Here is a 23,431-nt window from a genome sequence, read left to right as displayed (position 1 = left end):
TAGAGCAGGCTCCAGTGGTAAGCCCTGCTAAAAGGGCAAGATGTGGATACTTGTTAGAGTTTATACTTTTATCTTAGGATTTTTATTAGGGGATCCCAGGGAGAGGGCACTGAGTCCTGGAGCAGAGAGAAAGGAGAACTTAGAGGGGTTGTGGGGGAGAAAGCTTAAGGTATGAAGAAGCCCAGGGAAGCAGCAGCAAGAGATGAACTGAGTAGACGTTGGCTACTGGGTATAGGGGCCCTGGGCTTGAACCTGGTATAGTAGGTAGGCCTCAGTTCCCTTACCAGCCACTGTAGGGTGGCATGAGGTTAGAGAAGGGGACAAGGACAATAGAGAGCCCTGAGAAAAGGGGGCAAGGACCACAGGGCACAGAGTTGCAGCCCAAGACCAGATATAAGGACATTGAACTCTTTTGTTGGACTCTCTATTACCCTGGAAGGGGTAGATGAAGTTGTGACCTGGCCAAAGGGCCAAGTAATGGAAAGAGAGCCCCACAGCACTGGAGCAACAATTGGCAGGGGGTCACTACTGGAGGGGAGAGGTGCTATGCCGTGCCTGGCCAGGGGGCAGCACTCTAGCATTAAGTGAATCCCTTCACAGTCTGTTTATTTTAACTTGGTGAACAGTGGGGGGGAGCAAGTTGTTGTTTTAGTAACTGGGTTTATGCACCTTTTGGGATCAAAGGCCACAACTACCTTAGCAAAAAACTTTGCTATCAGGACGGTTTGTGGAAATTAGTGAATTGTAAGCAACTAAAATATCCAACTTTAGTTTCCATTCGAGTGCTGATTGGATAGGATTTCAAGCATATTTCAATGGCTTATAAAGCCCAATACTATATTCTTTATGCAGGCAAAGCTACTGAAATCAGAGAGCTTTTTGCTTGTATAAACAATACAGGATTGGGCCCATGGTTAAATCAATGATGACTATTTACTTAGAGGCCCCAATCCTGCAAGGTACCTTTATAAAATACCTTCCATATGCATGTAGACATTTTATAAGAGGGTCACAAACACCGTATAGAACAAAAAACAACAATACACTTTCAAAGGGGGGGCATTAAAAATTCCAAGGGAGTCACTGATATGAGAAACCATGGAAGTACATCCATCAGCTAAGAGCTTGCAAGAGCTATGCCCTTGGAAATTGCAAGGGAACAGAGATATAACAAACAATGAATAAGGTCCAGAGTTACAGCATAGGCAGATGCATACACTTGGAGTCACGTTTCAAAAATAAGAGCAAGCCAAAGAGTGGAGAACTTTGAATGCAATTGATAAGAATGTGAATTCTATATTCAGGTTACCCAGCAAAACCACCTCATAAACCTAATATTGAAATGGTAGGGTAAAAATGCTAACAGAAGGTTTGCTTTTCATGATTTGTCTCTCTTTGGGCCTGATCTTGAGAGGTGCTGACCACCCTCAAATCCCAATGAAATCAATGGAAGTTGAGGACAAGTTACAGCTCACAGGCCTTATGCTGTGATCCTGCAATTAATCATGCACAAGTGGACTGCTATGCCTGCACAGAGCTCCGCTGAAGCCAACTTGCCGAAAAATTCTGCAAATATATGTTCAAATTTTAAGATATCATTTTGTGTTTGTGCTCCTCTTGTGCTCCATGAATATCCCTAATGAGGGGGCTAGCTAGCATGAATGTTCATGGAAACAATGAATGTAAGGAAATACTAGTGAATATTCACAGAAAAGAAACTCTGGATCCATGAATGTGAGTATTAGCATAACGACTGTTTCTTCAGTCAGGAAACAGAAAGATACCATATGTAGCTTGGAAGACAAATTGTAAGCTGAGAGACCATCAGGAGCTGCTGTACTAGAGAGAAATATGAAAAGTTACAGTGGAAACACAAAGAGGATTTAATAAGTGCTTACGGAGTTCTTTGGGAACATGAATTTAAAGCAAAGGGGACTTCATATAGATCATAAGTGTTATAAACAGACGGAGAAAGACAGAGGAACATGGATGGGTCCTCAGATGGCAAATCATGGCATTTAAACATAAATCAAGCCCCTCTGCACCACCTTATCCAGATAAGGATGGTTGGGATGACTGCTGTCAGCAGTACAAGTATGATTTCGATAACTCCTGGATTGGGGACCCTGTTAATGCCTTTAACTGCATGAAACTGCTTCTCTGAGTGGCAGGATGCGGATGTTGGTGTGGAGGCTCTGGGAATGAGCATGCAGAAACCTCTTCAAGCCCAAGGTTGCTCAGAGATCTCATGGGATTTCTTCCTCCCAATAAACAAGGGACTAATGAATGTGAGAAGGGTGAGATGGAATTGAGAATGATGATGAGGGGAGTTAGCCAAATGGATTAGATAAAATTAATCTTTGTCTGTCTGTGTGCATTATTATGTTTACTTAATAAACTTGATGGAGCATAGCTATCTGATGAGTTATCAATAAACAACCCAGCACATTACCCATGTGACATATCAAAACAACTCCCATTTTGAATACAGAATACTTGGGACAAATTGCTTGCAATAATCTGCAGATAAAAAAGTTGTCCTCAGAAAAGATTAAGTAAATAATTTAAAGTAAATTAGAGAAAAGAACAATCTGCTCACAGACAATTCACAAACAGAAAAAGCAGCAAAGTTTATCTAAAGCTATTCATTATGAATAATTTGCCTAGCTCTACTGATTGTTAGAGATGTGTCATTATAACAAGTGCTTGGACCCTCACTGCCTACCTTCTTTTATTTATTTCTGGAACTGAAGTAACAATGATGATGACAATGGGGCTGCGTAGGATACCTGTCATTTAGCCTACAAAACCTTTATTGATGGTGGTGATGAGCAAGAAGGAAAGAAATCTGCTTGACTGTCAGATTCCAGACTGAGTTTGAAGGATTGACAATTAGAAAAAATCTTGAAAACTAAGAACATTTGATCTAAAACCAAGAGTCAAGAAATTGGGAATCCTGTCGTGTTCTTTTTTTGCAGAATATAGAACTTGTCCTGAAGTACAGCCATCTTCTGGATGAAATATATCAACTATTTAAAAGGATATGACAACAACACTGCACAACGTGTAGGGTAGGAAGTGAAGAATTTCTGATCCAATAGAAATTTCAGGAAGAATTTTGATGGGCAGAATAGGGCTGCCCACATTAGAACTTGGCTAGCCCTTCCTATACTTGCTAGAAGTGTTGTGGGATCTTTGAGCTCCTGACCATTTGTAGCTATTAGTTTTACATCCAATTAAAAAACCCACCCCAAACATGTGCTGTGATAGGTGCTCCGTACTAACTCAGATGGAAGAGTGTCACCTATGGAATCAACCATTCCAATCCTTGCAACTCCTCAATTTTATCTTGAAGGTTTAACATTCATGTATAGATAAGGCCTGGCTTAGGGGAGCAGACAAGATCACAGCTCATGGCTGTATGACTAAAGTCATGGACTGAAGATATTTACTATTTGCATAGCAGGCATTGTGTGTGTGTGTGTGTGTACACACGTAATTGCTACACAGAATTGCTAAACAGATAAACAAGTCCTAATAATAACCATAAAGAATAAAATGGCAATATATTTGAGTATATAATTAACATCATGAATAAGATTAAGTGGATCTATCTGCTGAGGTAATGTAAATTTTCCCATCAAAGCAAATCAAATCAGTAGTAAATAATAACTCTAGAACAGTATATCTGGGTAAATATTAGCTGTCATTGTTTCCCTAAGATGACAACTAACTAATCAACACACATTCATAAGCAGATTACAATGATGATTAATAATAAAAAACAAATAATTCAGATTCATTTGAAAAATTTACCATTTGATTAGAGACCTTGGCATGACCTTTCCTAGTCATTCCCTCTTACTATGGCATGCTTCATCCTCCTCGACAATGAAGATGGAACACTGATTGGAGGATAAAGGTGAAAAAGACTACACACGGTTGGTATGGCATTTTAAAATACCGTAATTACAGTGCAATTAATGGTCGTTCATATTAAATGCAGAACTAAAAAATGTCTGCAGTCACAATTATAACTAGTCACCTTTCAAAGCAGTATACCATATTTCCATGAATGTTTCTAATATTCCTCTGTTATAATTTAGGTGAAATACATATTTCCATATCGACTGGACTAGATAGGTTATGAGCTGAGACTGCTGAGATTTACTATCTACTGGGACAGCTAATAGAAAAGAAACATTTATGAGTGTTAGTATTTTATGATGATTCAACAAAAACTAAGGCAAACACCATCTTGGCCAACAAACCAGGGACCTCCAGAGCTAAAAGCATGAGTTGCTACAACTTGAGCTAAAGAGCCAAAAATCCTTAGCAGGGGTTGAAACAGACACATTGATTGGAATCAAGCACAGAGGGAACCTGCAATACACAGTCACCAGTGGGTTACACAAAAACACATACACATGCGAACACAGTTTGCAGTGGGAAAGGCTCCCCTGGATTTTGGAGAATCATAGAAATATGGGGCTGGAAGGGACCTCAACAGGTCATCTAGTCCTGCCCCTATGTTGAGGCAGGACTAAGTACACCCTGATCATCCTTGACAGGTGTTTGTCTACCCAGTTCTTAAAAAACCCTCCAACGATGGGGATTCCACAACCTCCCTTGGAAGCCTATTTCAGAGCTTAACTACCCTTATAGTTAAAAAGCTTTTCCTAATATTCAACTGTGTCCAATTCTGGGCCCCACACTTCAGGAAAGATATGGACAGACCAGAGAGAGTCCAGGGGAGAGCAACAAAAATAAGACATTTAGAAAATATAACCTATGAGGAAAGGTTTAAAAACTGGGCATATTTAGTCTTGAAAAAAGAAAATTGAGTGGGGACCTAATGACAGTCTTAAAATAAGGGCTGTTATAACGACAATGGTGATAAATTGTTCTCCATGTCCACTGAAGGTAGTACAAGAAGTAATGGTTTTAATCTGCAGCAAGAAAGATTCAGATTAGATATTAGGAAAAATCTAACTAAGGGTAGTTAAGCTTTGAAATAGGCTTCTAAGGAAAGCTGTGAAATCCCATCATGGGAAGTTTTTAAGAACAGGTTCAACAAACATGTGTCAGGGATGGTCTAGATTTACTTAGTTCTGTCTTGGGGCAAGAGGCTGGACATTATGATTTCTCATGGTCCCTTCCAGCCCTACATTTCTATGATTCTATGTCTAAGGAAGTGGAGATCAAGATGGCATTTGAAATACTGGCACTGGAGACAAGAAGGTGGGGAAAATCACCCAGGAGCGACTGAGGAACAATAGTTCTTACATGGGGGTCAAAGACTTTGCATTGCCTGCAGGCAGTACTCCTCATCAAATACTCAGCTGTGGAATTATTGATGCATCCTGACCCTGAGCTGATAAAGAACTCTCTGGGACGTCATAAGTATGTTGTGTGGAGGACAGGGAGAGACGTCTCTGGACATGAGAGAGAGAGAGAGAGAGTTTGTATCTGGGGTAATCAGGAAATCATCAGAGAGAGCTGATTTCTAGAGATGCAAAATCTTTTCTCTGTAGCTAAGCTAAGAGCAGCATGCCTTACTAGACTTTGCAAGATATTCAGATGAGGTTTGTTATGCCAATGAGGTTTTTTCTAGTGAATTCTGTCACAGTCCTGGCTGAGTCTCCCTTAGTGGGCAGTCACCTGACTGTTAAGAGGACCCAACTTTGGATCCCACATGCTTCCAAGCTAGCAGGGCTGCATGCAAGCACTGTTTCTGGCTCTGGCCTCCAAGGCATATTCTTGTGTGTAGACTCCCTATCTGCCCCCCCTCCTTGCTATGTGGGACTCAAAGTCAAACTGCCTCTATCCTGAAATCAGTGCTGAACCTTCCAAGCCTCTCCGGTCACTTATGAATACTCTCTCGAGTTCCACTTTCTGTGGGTGCTGTAGGGTACAGTTTAACTCTTTGGGGACCACATGGCAGTTAAAGCAAGTAACAAAGGATTTGCAAAGGAACTTCTTAAACACACAAACTTTACTCTTAGACTGCACAGGAGAGTTACAGTTCTATGGCAAAAAAAGAAAAAAAATCCCTTCCTGGCTCCCTTGCTAGAGAGCATGTCACTTCTAAAAACAGCCTGTAACACCTTTTCTGATTCTGCTGGCAATTTTCCATGCTCCAAATCCCCGTATTGGTTAGTGGGCAGAGTCAATGTGTCTTCTGGTAACAACCCCATTGTCCCAAAAATGTAGGGCAATTCGAGGTTGATGGCCTCTGTTTCAAACTTTCCAGACAAAAGTCTGTTTCTGCTAGTAAATGTAGGTTTTAATCCCACTGCAGGTTACAATCTAAATGATATTTCACAACATAAAAGGAATTCATAAATTGGCAGACCTATTCCCCAAACTGTCAGTTTTACTACTATTTCTCTTTATTTTTAATAAATCTTGTTTTTAAGAAGACTACTCTGGTACTGGGTAACTTCATGCAGACAGTACCAAAGAAATGTTCAGCCTCTAAGGGGAGGTGCTGAAGAATAAGGACAGATGCAATATGTACAGTAGTGCCCCCTCCTATTGAGGTATATCTCAAAGGCATGGAAACACAGGAGAGAAGCCTAAAGACCAAAAAGGAGATGGGATTTGCTGGGGGTGTGCATAACACACGTATTTAAACCAGTAAAGAACTGGACCCTTGATGTGCAAAAGCTACTCAGTCTCTTGGGGCAACAGTGGAGATTTTTATAAATTGCAATATTGATAGATAAATGACCTATATATTGGTCTTCTATAAATAATTATTTGAAACATTTCTGTAGCAGCACTTACCAGCAATGGACACTGCTTTGATATTTTCTAAACAAAAGACTATGGGGGGAAAAAAATCACAAAAGTACACAAAAAAGGGGAAGATCCTTTAGCTCTGGGAAAGGAAAATATATTAAATGCATCTCTGTTGAAATCAAATCTTAATCATTCTGGTTGTATGGTAGTAAGTGTCTCAGTGCTTTGTGAAGCAGGGACAAGAGTGCCTTCTACATGGCTGGATGTTTATCTTGGGGGCTATTTTGAAAAGAACACACTCATCCTGCGATATTATGAGAGTGGCACTGAAAAAAAGAGTTTGTTTTATTCCTGTAGTAACTTGCCCCTCAAATATGCAAGGCAATTCTGGCCCTTGTTCTTTGATAAACAGCTAATGTAATGTTGCAAAAACTAGTAAATCCAATTTAGTGGAGACTGAAATACATGATTGTACTATGGTCAAGGTCTATTGGTATTGTTCATATTATGTTAATAGACTATTCATTATGCATATTTCTTGAATTCAGTGCTCTGGTTACTTTGCCTTAATTTTTATTATACAGCTAGATAACAGTTACCTTCACAATTTAATTTGTACAGGAAGGGCACATCACTCCACTTATATTAAGCTATTTTGCAGCTTATCAGCAATAACCTGTTGCCCTGCTTCCATAATACATATTCTATAATGCATTTATGTGCAACTGTAGCTATTTTCACACTTTGTTTATCTCTTTGAGTTGAACTTTACTTACAGCCTAACAATATTTGACATTTTTGACCCTGTTGCAGAATTTTGCACACTCTGTTAAGCACACAATTAGGGTCACATACCTATTGTTTGAAATGAAGGGCACCTGGGCTCTCCCTCTCACAATCCCCCCTCCCCTTTTAATTAGAGCTGTCATGTCAAGTTCTTTACTTAGTGCTGAATGCTATTGTGCTGGCATATCACCTGATGACACTTTTGGAGCTGCTAGACAAAAAATAAATAAATAAATCAGTAAACATACATAGGCCACATACTCATCTGATGTACATCACCACAGCCCCTTTGCCTTCAGTGGAACTATTCTGATTTACATCAGCTGAGTATCTGTCCCTCTGTGCTCGCTTAGCTCATTGAAGTCAGTAGAAAGACTCTGATTAAATTCAGTGCGATATGGTCACCCTTTGCTAAGGGCCCGAGCCAAATGTCCCCTTTTGGCTGAGACAGTCCCTTTTTTAAGCCCTGTCCTGGCCGTCCCAACTTTTTTTTTTTTTTTTTTTTGGCAAAAGTGGGCATTCGTCCCGTTTGTTCTTGCCATCTTGTCAAAAAAGTGGGGTGTGGTGGAATGTTCCCAGGGAAAGGGAGCTGTGATCCCAGCCCCACGCTGGTGGTGGTGGTGCAGGGAGGCAGGGCTCTAGCAGGGGGCAGGCAGGGCTCGGGAAAGGAGCGACACCAGCCCCAGCCTCGTGTGGGAGGCCGGCAGGGCTGGGGTGAACAGCAATGCCCACCCCAGCTTTTGTGAAATATGGTCACCCTATGTAGTATGTGTGTTACTGCTTGCCCAAGCCTTGCCTGTTCCCTGTGTGGGGAGGCGGGCTCAGGCAAGTGGCTCGGACCAGCCCTTCGGGGGGGTAAGAGGGGGGAAGAGAAAGAGTCTTGGGCCAGCCCCGTGCAGTGTCCCATTTTCCCTTTGGGAAATATGGGCACCCTGCCTTAATGAGGCAGAAAAAAGATGGGGGAGGGGGAACATACATCTGCAACATGATTTCCATAAAGACAATCCATGACAAATCCTTATACCTATCTATCAAGGTATTTCTAATGTGCCCAGCACTCTGACATCTAGGTACCAAGAATATGAATTATTTGTTTGCCCTTTGCCAGAAGGGAGTTTCCCTTTTGCTGACCTGCACTAACACAGAGAGGCAGCTGCTGAAACCTCAAGCTCTGTTGCTGTTAACAGTGTCAATTCAAAAGCAGGCTAAGAAAAAGAAAACGGAGAATGGGTCAAATTCATCTGGGTCATGTTCCGCCCAGATTTGCCTCCTGTTGATTTCAGTGGGGTTCCAATGGTGTAATTAAGAGACGTTGACCCTTTGTCTGCAATGGAGTTACACTGGGGATGTATTTGGCCCAGTGCATTTGTGAACACATTGGAGAAAATTCTCCTCTCTGATTGGCATAGTGGTACTCATTTCCTAGAGTCTGCCTTCCTCCATGCATGGAACTCCCACAGATCCTGTTGATTATTCATGGAACATAGAGCATTGTTGCTGTAGCAATACAAAGGAGCCAGAATAGGGATCTGGCCCAACATCTTCTGGATGCCAAATAGGTTTTAAAGGGGCTAAAAGCAAGAGAATATTGTGAATTCCAGCTTACGGAATCTGGAACTGAATGACGGACATTAGAGAGAGGTTTCAGAGTAACAGCCGTGTTAGTCTGTATTCGCAAAAAGAAAAGGAGGACTTGTGGCACCTTAGAGACTAACCAATTTATTTGAGCATGAGCTTTCGTGAGCTACAGCTCACTTCATCAGATGTATACCGTGGAAACTGCAGCAGACTTTATATACACACAGAGAATATGAAACAATACCTCCTCCCACCCCACTGTCCTGCTGGTAATAGCTTATCTAAAGTGATCATCAGGTTGGGCCATTTCCAGCACAAATCCAGGTTTTCTCACCCTCCTCCTCCCCACACACAAGTGAATTTGAGTTTGGAACATTCCAAGCAATAGGAGACTATTCCACAGGTTAACTTCTCCATGTGGTTCTACTTCAACACTTCCAAGAACTGATATTAGAACTCACAGTTTAGCAGTCCTAATTCTGTCTCATTACACTTGCGTAAATCTGCAATAATTGCCTTGATCTTAAAAGGAGTCATCAGTGGATTTGCATCAGTGTAATTGAGAGAAGGATTTGTTCCATTTTTAGGACATTAATAGATCTTTAACTTTTATATTTTAAACACCAGTGTTAAAAAATATGTTCTCATTCTGCCAGGACTCTATCTTTGCATGTCAGGATAGCATTAAGGTCTCTTAGTAAAACTGTATGGCGAACCATGCACATTTCCTGGCCACGCTATATCTGGCTCTGATCAGAGACTTCATAACGGAAACTAAAACACAGCATCGGTCACTCAAGATTGCAAAAATATATATATTTTTAAAATGCTTCCATTATGGAGCCTATAATTATTAATAAATAAAACCCCACAGACCTATAAGGAAATAATGCGTTAGCAGACAAAATGGAGGGCACCTTTGAGATAATTGTGTAAACAAGACCAGTGCAATATAACAATCTGCTAATAAATCAAAGAACTGAGGAACTTCCATGCAAGGTAGGTTATGGCAGTTAAGTAGGGTCTGAATGAACTCTCCCCTGACAGATAGTTGGGGAGGTGAGAGACTTCAGGAGCAAACTGAATTTACATAAACACACTTGCTCTGCATAGGTATCCAGCAGACAGGAGTTGTGTGGCTCCAAGTGATCAACTTTGGCTGTTGTTGGGTTACAAACCACTTTAGTACTGAATGCAGAAGTTGTGAAATGTTGTTATCAATGTTGTTAACATTATTGTATGAGTAAAGGGGAGTAGAACTGTGCTGAGCCTGTCCTGATTGAGGAGTCACCCTCAGTTGAAAGGGACTCGCTAAATCAGGGGCTCGAAGGCCAGACCCCTGTGAAAGTAGGAGGAGTGGGAACAGCTGTCCCAGTCAGGAGATGTAGTCTTTCCCTAATGGTCCCCGGTCTGGTTTAACCTGTTCCTCCCCACTGTTCAAAAATAGAGCTAAATAGGCTCCATTAAGAGTCTTTTGTTATATAAAGTGCTCACTAGCACTGAAAACACTTTAGGTGGGACAGCATTTCTAAGCGCTGAAAGTCACTAAGAGCTGACAGTCACTAAGATTTGGGTGGACTCTCAAAAGACTGACCTGCAGAGGTCACAGCAGAGAGGCAGGTGGCAGAAGGTGACTGGCGAAGTGGAACGAGTGGCTGGCGAGGCAGCCAACAGAAAGGAACCTTGGCTGGCAGGGTGGCCAGCCAGAGCAAGTGGTCAGATAGCAGAGCAAGCAAGGTGCCTTCTTCCCCGGGTGGGAGGTGAACTCACACAGATGCACCTCTGAACCCTGGGTCCTCACGGACCAAGGACAACCACAGTGAGTGGGGTATGGTGAGGGAGCAGACAGGGGCACAGAAAAGGAACTTTTGGTTGTAGAACTGAGGAACATGAGTGAGAAGACACTGCCCCATACACCTTGGGTTGGGTGTCCTGCTCACAGTTTTATGATTATGAATCCTGCGTGTAGCATTTTCCCTAATTAATGTCGGGTGACTTCCCTCCTTTTATTAAAAGTTTCTTTTCTACACTCAGACTCTGTGCTTGTAAGAGAGGAAGTTTTGCCTCTCAGAGGTGCTCAGGGGTGGTGTGTAATTTTCCCAGGTTATTGGGTGGGTGTTCAAGCCGGTTCTGTGTTGTATTGTTGAAAAGGAACCCCTAGATATTGAACCCGACCCTGGTTGCTGCTGGCTCCACCTGGCAGAAGGGTTACATCAGCTAAGTGCCTGAAATGCTCTCTAATGTCTCTGTGGAAATGACTGCAAGACAAAACACCTGCTCTACTTTTTTACCTTTCTTGTCTTGTTGAAATCAAGAGAGGAAGGAAGGGGATGGAAGGGGTTAAACATTGTTCCTCTTCCTGTGGAAGGCGTTCCTGTGAATCATTAATGAGATTAATGAATAAACAGGCAGCAAGCACTAAGAAATAGAGCACTATAGATTTATTGCAAGTTAATAAATTTGAAGAGTCAACAAGAATACTACGGCAGAGAAATTAGAAAGAGCAAAAATATTGCATAAGAAGAAAAGTCGGAACGAAGCTTCACAGCGCTTGCAGCATCCACTATAGCTATCTAATATAGCTGCCCTGAGAAATGTAGGGTGTGTCTATACTGCAGCTGAGAGTGAGCCGCCCCACCTGGGTAGACAGACTCGCCTAGCATGCTAAAAATAGCCATGTGGACATTGCATCTGGGGCTGGAGTTCGGGCTCTCAAGCCTAGGGGTCAGGTGAGCTTGAGAGCTGAGATGCAATGTCCATAATACACGCTAGCTTGAGCCCCGCTAATACAAATCTGTCTGCCTGGGCTGGGACATTCGCTCCCTGCTGCAGTGTAGACATACCCTAAGAGCCAGATTCTGGTGATCTGATTTACACTGGTAGTGTCTGGAGTAAGTACTGCCATTCAGATTTACAGTGGTGTACAGTGATTCAGCTCAGAAAGCCAGATCCTTAGTTGGTGTAAACCAGGCACTTCAGTGGAGCTCTGTGAATTTACACCAGTTACACCAGCTGAGGATTTAGCTCCATATTTACAACAGTTTCTCACTGCCTCACATGATCTACTTCTTTATCTCTCTCTGTTCTCTGTGCAATCAATTTCTTGTGTTGTTTCATTTATCAAGCCCTCAAGATTACATGCTGTCATAAATATAAAGGGAAGGGTAAACCCCTTTGAAATCCCTCCTGGCCAGGGGAAAGCTCCTCTCACCTGTAAAGGGTTAAGAAGCTAAAGGTAACCTCGCTGGCACCTGACCAAAATGACCAATGAGGAGACAAGATACTTTCAAAAGCTGGGAGGAGGGAGACAAACAAAGGGTTTGTGTCTGTCTGTGTGCTGCTCTTGCCAGAGACAGAACAGGAATGGAGTCTTAGAACTTTTAGTAAGTAATCTAGCTAGGTATGTGTTAGATTATGATTTCTTTAAATGGCTGAGAAAAGCATTGTGCTGAATAGAATAACTATTTCTGTCTGTGTATCTTTTTTGTAACTTAAGCTTTTGCCTAGAGGGGTTCTCTATGTTTTTGAATCTAATTACCCTGTAAGATATCTACCATCCTGATTTCACAGGGGGGATTTCTTTATTTCTATTTACTTCTATTTTTTATTAAAAGTCTTCTTGTAAAAACTGAATGCTTTTTCATTGTTCTCAGATCCAAGGGTTTGGGTCTGTGGTCACCTATGCAAATTGGTGAGGCTTTTTATCCAACATTTCCCAGGAAAGGGGGGGTGCAAGTGTTGGGAGGATTGTTCATTGTTCTTAAGATCCAAGGGTCTGGGTCTGTAGTCACCTAGGCAAATTGGTGAGGCTTTTTACCAAACCTTGTCCAGGAAGTGGGGTGCAAGGTTTTGGGAAGTATTTTGGGGGGACAGACGCGTCCAAACAGCTCTTCCCCAGTAACCAGTAATTGTTTGGTGGTGGTAGCGGCCATTCCAAGGATAACGGGTGTAATATTTTGTACCTTGGGGAAGTTTTGACCTAAGCTGGTAAAGATAAGCTTAGGAGGTTTTTTCATGCAGGTCCCCACATCTGTACCCTAGAGTTCAGAGTGGGGGAGGAACCTTGACACATGCTATGCAACAGAGAATATTACAACCTCCCTCTATTACTGTGGTAACCACTTGCAGTCATGTGCTCTGATGCCGAATCAAATGTCTTACTTGAGATCCTACGTTCTCTTATTTTCTCTGACAAACGGAGGGAGAAGACATATGTGTAGACTGCATGGTTTTCAATATGCATTCAGAATGTGCAATGACACCGAGGGTTGCCAATTTTGGCTGGACATATTCCTGGAGGTTTCATCACATGACATACTCTTTAATTCCTGGACAATCCTGGAGTGCTGGCAACCCTAGTGATACCTGAATTGTGTTTGCTGACCCCCACAATTAAGCACAAATTTCGAATATGGAGAGAGGGAGTCCTTCTTCGGATCAGGCCTAGGGCAAGATTTAATGTCAACTGTTCATTTTTAGTCATCATATAGTTCATGGAAATGGTGAGTTTTGTAAAACAGCATGTTAAAACAGCTTGCTTTGTTGAGCAGCACGCTATTTATGCTGTGAGTCTCGATGCTTTGACTTACTATGTTCTGAAGCTGCTGCCTTTATACCCCCTAGTACGGCTGCTACTGCATATTCTTAGGCAAAGGGCCAAGTGTTCAACTCTGAATCATCACATGCCAAGATAAGAAACGTGATTTTAAAAGCTGAAAAGAAAGAATTACTGTTGCAGAAGATCAACAGAAAGAACAGATTGCTTTGTGGCACAAGACTTCCAAAGAAAGAACCATAAAAAAAAAAAAACCAGACAAGATACAAAATGAACCTGTTTTTTACATTACTGCCTTGAAATTCTGCATAAGGAACAGGAGGGAACTCAAACAAAACCGGTTATCTTTGATTTTAATAATAGGTAATTCTGTTAATTTGATGGGAATTAAGATACAATGTTTCACTCACTGATTGGTTTCACTTAAGATCCAGTTTTCAGAATGTTGCTGATGTCATTGGGAGCTGCTGGTGCTCAGTACATCTGAAAATCAGACCGCTGGCTCCTTAAATAATACCAACTGGATAGTGTCAAATTTCATGCTAAAAGTTAAAGATTTTGGAAAGGTCAACTCTTTTTAGAAGGGACTCCATCTTCAGTGATTTTGAACTAGCTGCCATACATTTAATAGAATAAAGTTTTACTATTCCCAACTATAAAGCACAATAAAATATGAATACATAACTATAACTGATAAACACACAAAATTATAAACATGTCAAACAAACAAAACACTTCAACCTATTCTCCTAAGGTAAGACTAACTATAGGCAGTGCTAAGGTTGCCTGACACTTTCCATTATAAGATCACATTTTCAGTTGCCTACAACTTTGTCAGACGAACTGCTTGGACTCTCTGGCTTTTTTTTTTTTTTTAAAGAAACTTTAAGCAAAAATGGTTCAAGCCATTGCTGAGAATGTGATCAGGGGAAAAAAATACAGGATTTTGCACGTTAAAAAATTCTTACAGCTGTTTCAGGGAGAAGCAATAATGCCACCATGCTTGGAGCAAGGTCTTGAAATTTGGCTTTGGTTTGCACAGGTGTCAGGGAAGTGCCTTTTATCATCCTTGTGAAACCCTGTCTCAACTTGGCCAAAGTACAGGCCTCTGAAAAATCTGTTTGCACATATTCAGTTGGGACTCGTAAGAGTTGGCAGCTATATTCTCTGAAGATTCTGTCTTTACTGAGCGTGATCCAACCCCTCAGAGCTCCCACGTGTCAATCAGATTGAGCATATATGTCTTCCCTCAAGAGTGACTGAGCACACTCCATCCTTGGGTTGCAGGGGCTGAGCCTGACTTCCTGAAATTGTTCCTTTGTACTGCTGGTGGGTACTGTGGCACTGGGCACTACTATGTTAAGAACTCTTCCCATTGGGAGAGGTGGAATTCCTAGATACCAGTGGTGATGTGGTGGCCCCTGTCCCTAATTGGAGAGAGTCTCCTACAGGAACATAGTAGGAGACACTAGTGGAGTGGGGAGTCTAGAGATCTGATATCCAGTGCAGTGGGGGGTACATCTCCGGTGGCCCCATTGTCTGAGAAGCACCAGGCTTTGTGTTTCTTTTAGCAATCTGCCAAGACAGGTTTTTACCCTAAGGATAGCAAGGAACTGAGCTGAGCATGTGCAGAACATGGGCGGGGAAGTGCTGTAAGCTTCACTGAGTTGAGAGAGGAGAGACCCTTCCAAGTGTTCACAAGTGTGTCAGGTGAAAAAAACCCCAAACATTTATCAAGGGAAAGTAACCTCTATTCCTAGGGGATCTGACTCCTTTACTCTGCGCATGAAAATTGAGTCTGCCCAGCTGTCTTTATTTCCAGGGTTACTTGAATGCCCATCAGTGAAAAAATGATATGGCTTTATTCACTGATTATTCTTTTAAATCCAAGAGAAGAAATAAGTCTCTTTGCATTGTATGAAACAAGTATGTCAGCTCAAGAAAGCAGAGAGCTGAAACGAGATGACTTTATTGTTGGCTGATTAAAGAAAACACATCGCTGCCCCTAATACATTAAGGAAAAGTGTTTGAAAAGAGCTCACAGTTCCATAAAAGATTGCCCTTAAGCCCAGGCACGTGAGACCAGAGGTCTCTGACATGAAAGTGGTGGTTGTGAAAGTTAAAGCTGCGCAGTACCAGCTAAGCAAGGGAAAGCACTGCTGATTTGGTAGAAAATGTTCTGATTTTAACTGCTGGGTATTTCTGTTGCTTATTTGTTGTTTTTTTTTCCTCCCCCGATCTTTCTCTCCTGTTTCACTCATTCTTCTCCCACGTTTAGATTCACACATTCCTCATATATTATGTGTGAGCAACAATCCATCTGCTGAATGCTAACTTTGCATATGTTAGATGGGGAAATTGTCTTACATTACTTTTCTGTCTACATTTTTTTTAAAATTTTGATCTGTATGTATAAGGGTCAGATTCTCTATTATTTGTATTACTGTAGCACTTAGAAGCCTCAGCAATGGACCAGGTCCCCATAATGCTAGGCACTATACAAACTAAGAACAAAAACACCCGGCCATAAAGAGCTTACTCTTGTCAGTTACATTGGTGTAAATCCAGACTGACTCCAATGAGGTGAAGGCAATTACTCCAGATTAACAAAACAGATTTTCAATTGATTTGAGATTCTGGTTGTCTCCATTTTTTGGCATCCGATTTGAGTGTTTCAGACCTAATCCTGAAAAATTGTTACTGGCATAAATAATCCTTACTCTTGTGAATAGACCAACTGACTTCAATGGGACTGATCATTTGAAGAATAGTTAGATAAAACACAGTAGAATTCAGTCTAAATTTGAGAGACTATTATGCCCTCTGCCCAGTTCCTGAACATTTAGAACATATTTAGCCAGAAAAATGGATATATCAAAATAAAAGTGTTACTCAGTATAACACTGTACCAGGTGTAACTGCTTCCATTCTGGCTCCAGTTACACATACTCTATGACTCTATTGACTTACAGTCCTAACAGCCTTCTCATAAACAGGTTTTTGAGCAACAGCATATCCATGCGTGTCTCTGAGCCTTTTCTGGAGACAATAAAGCAGCCAAGTACTCAGACACTTTCTTTGGAACAAAATGCTTTTACATTTTACCTCTTGCAGTACCTCCGCATAAGAGCTACCTACCTCAGTCAAAATACCTAGCACTTGCTTGTCAGTCTGGTGAAGATGCATTCTGCCGTGGCTAGTAACAGATAAAAAAGCAACAGTGCATTAGATGGAAAAACAGCTGACGTAAAACATCCTGTATTGTTTTGTCACAAAATAGCTTTTGTCTTTTCAAGCAACAAACATCTGCACTTAAACTAGGGACAGATTTTCTAGCCTGCTGCATTGGCACAAAAGGTCTGGAAACTGGCCACCTCCACAGCCGAGACTCCCTGCAGCGTGTCTTCTGCTGGCATACAGCCAGTATAGCAGACTAATAAGCCTCCTTGCCTTCCTAGCGCTAGCATAAAGCGTGTACGTGTCAACTATTTTCAAGGAGTAGATGATCCCTTCCGGTAGTAGGTTAGAACAGCTGATGTACCAACGTAGAGCTGGCATAAGAAACCACACCCAACTCTTTTGCACTCATTGACCCCTTGTCACACCTGGGTTCTGCTGGACCAATTTCTTAATTTAAGTTAGTTTAGTGCTCAAGAAGGGTGCTGGATTGATTATACTGTACACTTAAATGCTTTTTTTAATCTACAGATCAAGGTTAGCAGTTCAAGTTTCCTGAGTGCACCCCATTTTGATAAGGACAACTGTACATGTTAAGTCTCTACATTCAGCCAGTCCTTAGCCTCCTGCTAAGGCTTCCAATGAGTACCAAGAGTGATAGTAACTTTTGCTGGCCTGAGACCAGCAACCCATTTTATAACCCACAAAGAGCCAGTGGATGGCAACTTTCTGTACACGTAGCCATATAACTGTACTGTATATATTCTGTAAACTATACCTAGCCATATAACTTAACCCGATAAATACTTATCTGGACCCAGATTTGAACTGGTGATCGACAGGTGAAAGGCATTAAATATAAATATGTATGTTCTTCCCCGCCCTGTCACTCCAAAATATATACCCAAACCTCCTGACCCAACAAAAGCCAGGCACATGTTTAGGAAGCATGGTCAGTTTCCTATTCCTGCTGGCTACTACTTCTCAGAGTCTGTATTAGCTCCCTGTGCTCCTTGTGGGTACAGTCAATATCTAGAGAACTCCAATGAAGTGGTTATCTGAACCAGGTGTTCCAGAATAGGTACCATTATCACCTCACCTGCCTCTCACAAGAGTTCAGAATGTTGGCTTCTCTTCAGGAATATACTGCAGCAATTTTCCTCAGTACATGCAAAGATTCTGGTCCTGAAGACACTCAGAGGTTTAAATTTATACATGTGAGCACTCTCGTAACTTGACACAATCCCATTGAAGTCAAGTGCAAATGCAACTTAAGTATGCTCATTAGTGTTTTCAAGATTGGGTCCTAAGGTTCAAGTGCTCTACTTAAAAAACAAGATTTATGAAGAACAGAAAGAGAGTCAGATTTCAACAAAAGACATTGTCTACAGAACATAGCCACTCCTGTGCTTGGCAACAGCTAAGCTGCGTAGTTGTAGTACAATGAAAATTTTAATTTTCTTCTCCCCTTTCAGCCTATCAGAAACACATCCCCCCCGATTTGATTTTCGTTTTACAGCCCAGTTGTATTTTACGTTTCAGATTCTTTGATGTGCCCACACCCCATTATGCAAGTGGCGTTTCCCAGGGTCTGTCCCTGAAATCAGGATTGTATTCAGTTATTAATGTTAGAGGGCTTATTCCTTCACCCACTTACTTCCCTGGTCCTTCTCGCATGAACAGAGAGCAACAATACCCGAAGTCCAAAGGTGCAAACAATTCAATGTTTATTGGGGTGAACTTCCAGCAAGCATGATTCCAGTTTCCTTCCTTAGTATCCTCCTTCCCAGCTCTGACACCACAGAGCCTTACACCTGTGTCCCTGTTCCCATTCCTACCCTTAGCCAAACATGATTCCAACTTCCTTACTCCCATTCCCTGTTCCCATTTCCCCCTTTAGCAAAACATGATTCCAATTTTCTTACCCCCATTCCCTGCTCCCATTTCCCACACCCACATGCCCATGCCCACCCCCACCCCCACCCAGTCACTTCCTCATTAACTACAGATTATATAATAAAACTTGAGTTCTGCTTAGCTATACCTTACAAACAATAGCAAAGTGGGAACTACAATGACAAGACAACACAGAAGTGAGGATTTCACATCCCAGCTATTGATAAGTGAGTTCTTGCCAGACAGGATGCTATCAAACTAAGTTTCCTTTTACATTTTCTAGGCACTTCCCTTTCTCTGGAGGTGATAGGAATACAATCCTGTCCTGATAGTGCCTAACAGCCCAATAGCACCTTATTTCAATGTGACTAGTTTGGAATGTGAGGATGTGACTGTTCGCTTCCCAGCTTATGGCTGCCTCTGCTGCTTAGCCAAAGGCCTGAGCCTAAGCACAGGGCCACAAACTGTCACAGTAAGAGAAGGCCCTTACACTGGCAGACAGTGGTTTTGATTCTTTCTTTTATACCTCTGGAACTAGCCAAGTGATAAGAATACACCTAAATTCTTAAAGTACAGGCCTTTGCAGACAGGCCTGAATATCTATATCCTAACAATTAGCTATCATTATTATGTATTATTTGTATTAAATAGCACCTAGAGCCCCTAACTGAGCCTGATGCCCCACTCTACTAAAACACTGTATGTACTTATATGAGGGACAGACCCTGCCCTGAAGAACTTACAACCTAAACAGACAAGGCAGATAAAGTGTAGGAGAATTTAAAGAATTATTAATCAGTGCTGTGTCTGGACAGACTCATTTGCTGTTTTCCCACTCCCCATTTGAACTGTTTTATCCCCAATAAGCAAACACCACCCCCATGGCAGTGTACCTTTTGAACGGACCTTAAATTACTGTGCTTGGCACATTAAACATCTTGGAGACACTACCCTGAAAACAGCTCAATCTACTTCTAAAGATGCAGGCCTTCTATAATTCATTCTTATCATTGACTCTTCTCTATTGGTATATCAATTATGAATCCAGACAACTTAACTGGTCTATCATAAACAGTTAAAATGCAGCAAATACCACTATTACTACTAAAACTGCATAGTATTCTGAACAGATAGGAATCACATACTGTTTAAATTACATCTGCTATTTAAATTATGTTCAGAATTCTGCTCTCAGTTACACTCGTGCTACCCCATTGAGATCAACAGGGTGTCACAGGTGTCCCTGAGAAAAGAAATTGGCTTAATCAGCTTATCATGCACAGGAGTAATTCATAACACCACATCAGTTAGGAACAAAGGTCCAGAGCCTGCTGTTGTTACACCAGTGTACATTCAGAATAACTCCCTTTACTTCAGTGACTTTATTCTGGTGTAATTCAGGATAGAATTTGGCGCTCTCTACATGAGAAAATGAAGAGAGAGACTGGGTGGCTTGGGGGATTGCTAATGGGAGAGTGAGCCTTTCATTAGAACTGGCTGAAAATTTTTTGACAAACCTTTTTTTCTGTCAAAATTGCTGTTTTGTCAAAACTAAAATGTTCCATGGAAACGTGTCTGTTTTGACAAGTTTCAGCAGGAAGATCTCTCAGGTCCATGATGCAATTTCTGGTCACAGAGAAAGAGGGACCCCAGAACAACTAATAGCCTGGGGGGTCGAGCATTCACCTGGGACATGAAAGGCCCAAATTCAAGACCCTACTCTGCCTGATTTGGAGCAATGACTTGAATGTAGGTCTCCAATATCCTAGGTGAGCGTCCTACCTATTAGTCTACTGGTTATTCTGGGGCAAGTGTCGCTCTAATTTTTTCCCATGAAAGACTTTGAAAGTTCTCATTTCCATTCCACGTTGGAATGAAAACAAATTTTGAAACATTGACATTTTTCATGAAATAGAACTACTGCTTTCCAGCCAGCCCCACTTTTCATCTCTGAGGTGATGTTTCAAAGCCAGTCAAGTGTAACTGAAAGTCATTACCATCTCATAGCTGCTGTGTGGCGTCTAGGAAACAATCTGTGATCTCAGCCCAGTTCCAAATGGAAAGGTGTCTGCATAATAATAGGCAATAAACAGCACCCCTGCTGGCAGTCTTGCCAGACAGACCAAGATCAGATGGGTGTGGAACTACCTGTAGGTCAGTTTTAAAACACCTCATTGATGGAGGTGGCTTTCACTGCCAGTGTCATTGCTGTACACGTTTCGTGGCTCAGTACAAGACCACAAACTTGCATCACAAGTACTAAGGAATGAGAATTGGCAGTCTCTGCTTCTAGGGCCTGATTCACCACCGTACTGAAGTCAGTGAAATTATACCACCGTTGAGCAAGAGTAGTACAATGAGGAATCAGGCCTCTAATCAGATTAAGTTTTTGTGCATAAGATAAATGAAAGGACTGATTCTCCACTGCCTGGTCTGTTCTATTCTATTCTATTCTGTCCGCAATCCAAACTCATCACCACAGTATCGGAGAGAAAAATCAGAATGATAGTGTGACAACCACCATCCTGACTGACATTGGGGATTAAACCAGGAACCTCCAGAGCTAAAAGCATAGCCCTCTACAGCTTTTGCTAAATGCCAGGTCCTCTAGCTAGGAGATGTAACAGACTGTAGACCAAGCACAGACAGGTTACACATATCACATACTGATTAGTGGGTTATAGCAGCATTTTACATTCACCTTGCACAGGTGTAAGTGACTATGCAAGGTACAAGGACAATGGAGAATCAGTCTTGAAATAGTCGCCCTTAAAAATGATGTATCAGATGTGTTTAAAGCTATTTATTACGGCATGATGGAGTCCTTGGACACTTGTGTAATACTCAATGAAACATTAGGCAACACACTCTTTTCATTGGATCTATACTTCAAAGCCAATAACTGTATTATTGATTTATGCTGAGAAAGAACAGGTCTATTATCAATTTTGTTAACAAATGTAGTCATTCTATATGTACACTTAGCTGCCAAATACAAACTGGTGTATGGATTTATTCTTCTTAAACAAATTCATCACTATCTCTATTAATGGTAAACATGAACAATATTTAAAAGACCGAATGTAAGTGACAAACAGTCTCAGCCATTTAACAAAAGCAAATGTAATAATGTAAAGGAAAAGAGAAGTCTTGTAAAAAAATAGAATAATGAAAATGGCATTCAGAAGTCCATTAGCAAGAAGCTATGATGCTTCAGGGCTCTGGAAAAGTATTTTAAATGTAAGCAAAGACCTTTGCTTTTAAAATCTTTAATGAAGATATTAAAAAACAAAATGCCACCTAAAAGCCACTAGAAAGTCTTGAAAAACAAGACCATCAAACTAGGCTAACACCTTCATTCATAATGGACTACAAGTCAATAGTGTTGTTCTTAGTGATGTTACGGTGGACTACCATTATCAGAAAAGGAGTACTTGTGGCACCTTAGAGACTAACCAATTTATTTGAGCATGAGCTTTCGTGAGCTACAGCTCACTTCATCAGCTGTAGCTCACGAAAGCTCATGCTCAAATAAATTGGTTAGTCTCTAAGGTGCCACAAGTACTCCTTTTCTTTTTGCGAATACAGACTAACACGGCTGTTACTCTGAAACCTACCATTATCAGAGTGCATGATACTACAGGCCTTTTGTCCATTTTCTCCCTGGCCTGCTAATATTTCATAGAATCATAGAATCATAGAATATCAGGGTTGGAAGGGACCTCAGGAGGTCATCTAGTCCAACCCCCTGCTCAATGCAGGACCAATCCCCAAATTTTGCCCCAGATCTCTAAATGGCCCCCTCAAGGATTGAACTCACAAGCCTGGTTTAGCAGGCCAATGCTCAAACCACTGAGCCATCCCTCCCCCCAAAAACTGCGACTCCGCCGGGACTCGAACCCGGAACCTTTGAATCCCTTCCTCCTCTAGAAGTCCAATGCGCTATCCATTGTGCCACGGAGCCACCTTTAGCATTTAGCAAGGTTTTCTTTGTTTATTTGTCTCTACTACTGGTAAGGCAGCAATGGAAGCAGTGGTATTGTTACCATTCTGCCAGGTGTTGTCAGCAGCAAAAAAAGGGTGGGGTTCAATTTTCTTGGGGGTTTCCTTAGAGACTTAAACAACATTGACTCGAGCCCCCCATCCAGAAACCTGGGAAATTATATACATCACCCTGGGCATCCTGATGATCAGTTCTTTCTCAAGCACTGAGTCCAGGGGTTACAACAAAAATAACTTTATGAGGGGGTGCAAAAAGAAAAGATGACAGAATGAATCTGGGGAAAACCAGCAATTAACAAATTTACAAATTCTATGATGTAAGACCTCCACCTCGAGGGTGTCTGAACAGGGGTCCCAACCTCAGACCTCTTTTGGGCATAGGGAGTGGCTGATGTGTTCTGGCCACTTCTCTCCTCCCCAGCTCCCTACTCACCGTTAGTTGTCCTGGGCTGGAGAAGTTGGAGGATTCTAGCTGCTCAGTGCTGCCTGGACTGCTTAGGGGATGCTACTCCCTTACCCAGCTGGAATGATTTCAGCTTTATTTGCTGGGCAGGGAAATCCACAACCCAGTCCCTTAGGCAGGCTGCTGCTCTCTCGGGTTTCAGCCTAAGCTCCCTAGGTCTGCTGCCGCCTTGAGCCATCCATCCCCTTGAAGTGCTGCAGCCACTCTGCACCCTCGTCGCCTCAGAGGAG

At 41.8% G+C, this 23,431-nt stretch overlaps 1 non-coding gene across 1 annotated transcript; it reads right to left on the bottom strand.

Moving 5' to 3' along the window:
* Positions 1-22,615: 22,615 nt before the first annotated feature.
* On the bottom strand, positions 22,616-22,700 carry TRNAR-UCU (transfer RNA arginine (anticodon UCU)). The gene is given in 2 exon segments: positions 22,616-22,651; positions 22,664-22,700. It is a non-coding gene; the product is annotated as a tRNA-Arg (tRNA).
* Positions 22,701-23,431: the final 731 nt, after the last annotated feature.

The sequence above is a fragment of the Caretta caretta genome, chromosome 7, assembly GCF_965140235.1.
Source record: "Caretta caretta isolate rCarCar2 chromosome 7, rCarCar1.hap1, whole genome shotgun sequence".
Lineage (NCBI taxonomy): Eukaryota > Metazoa > Chordata > Testudines > Cheloniidae > Caretta > Caretta caretta.
Note: the sequence above shows the minus strand (reverse complement) of the source record. Positions and strands in the feature narration are given on the sequence as shown.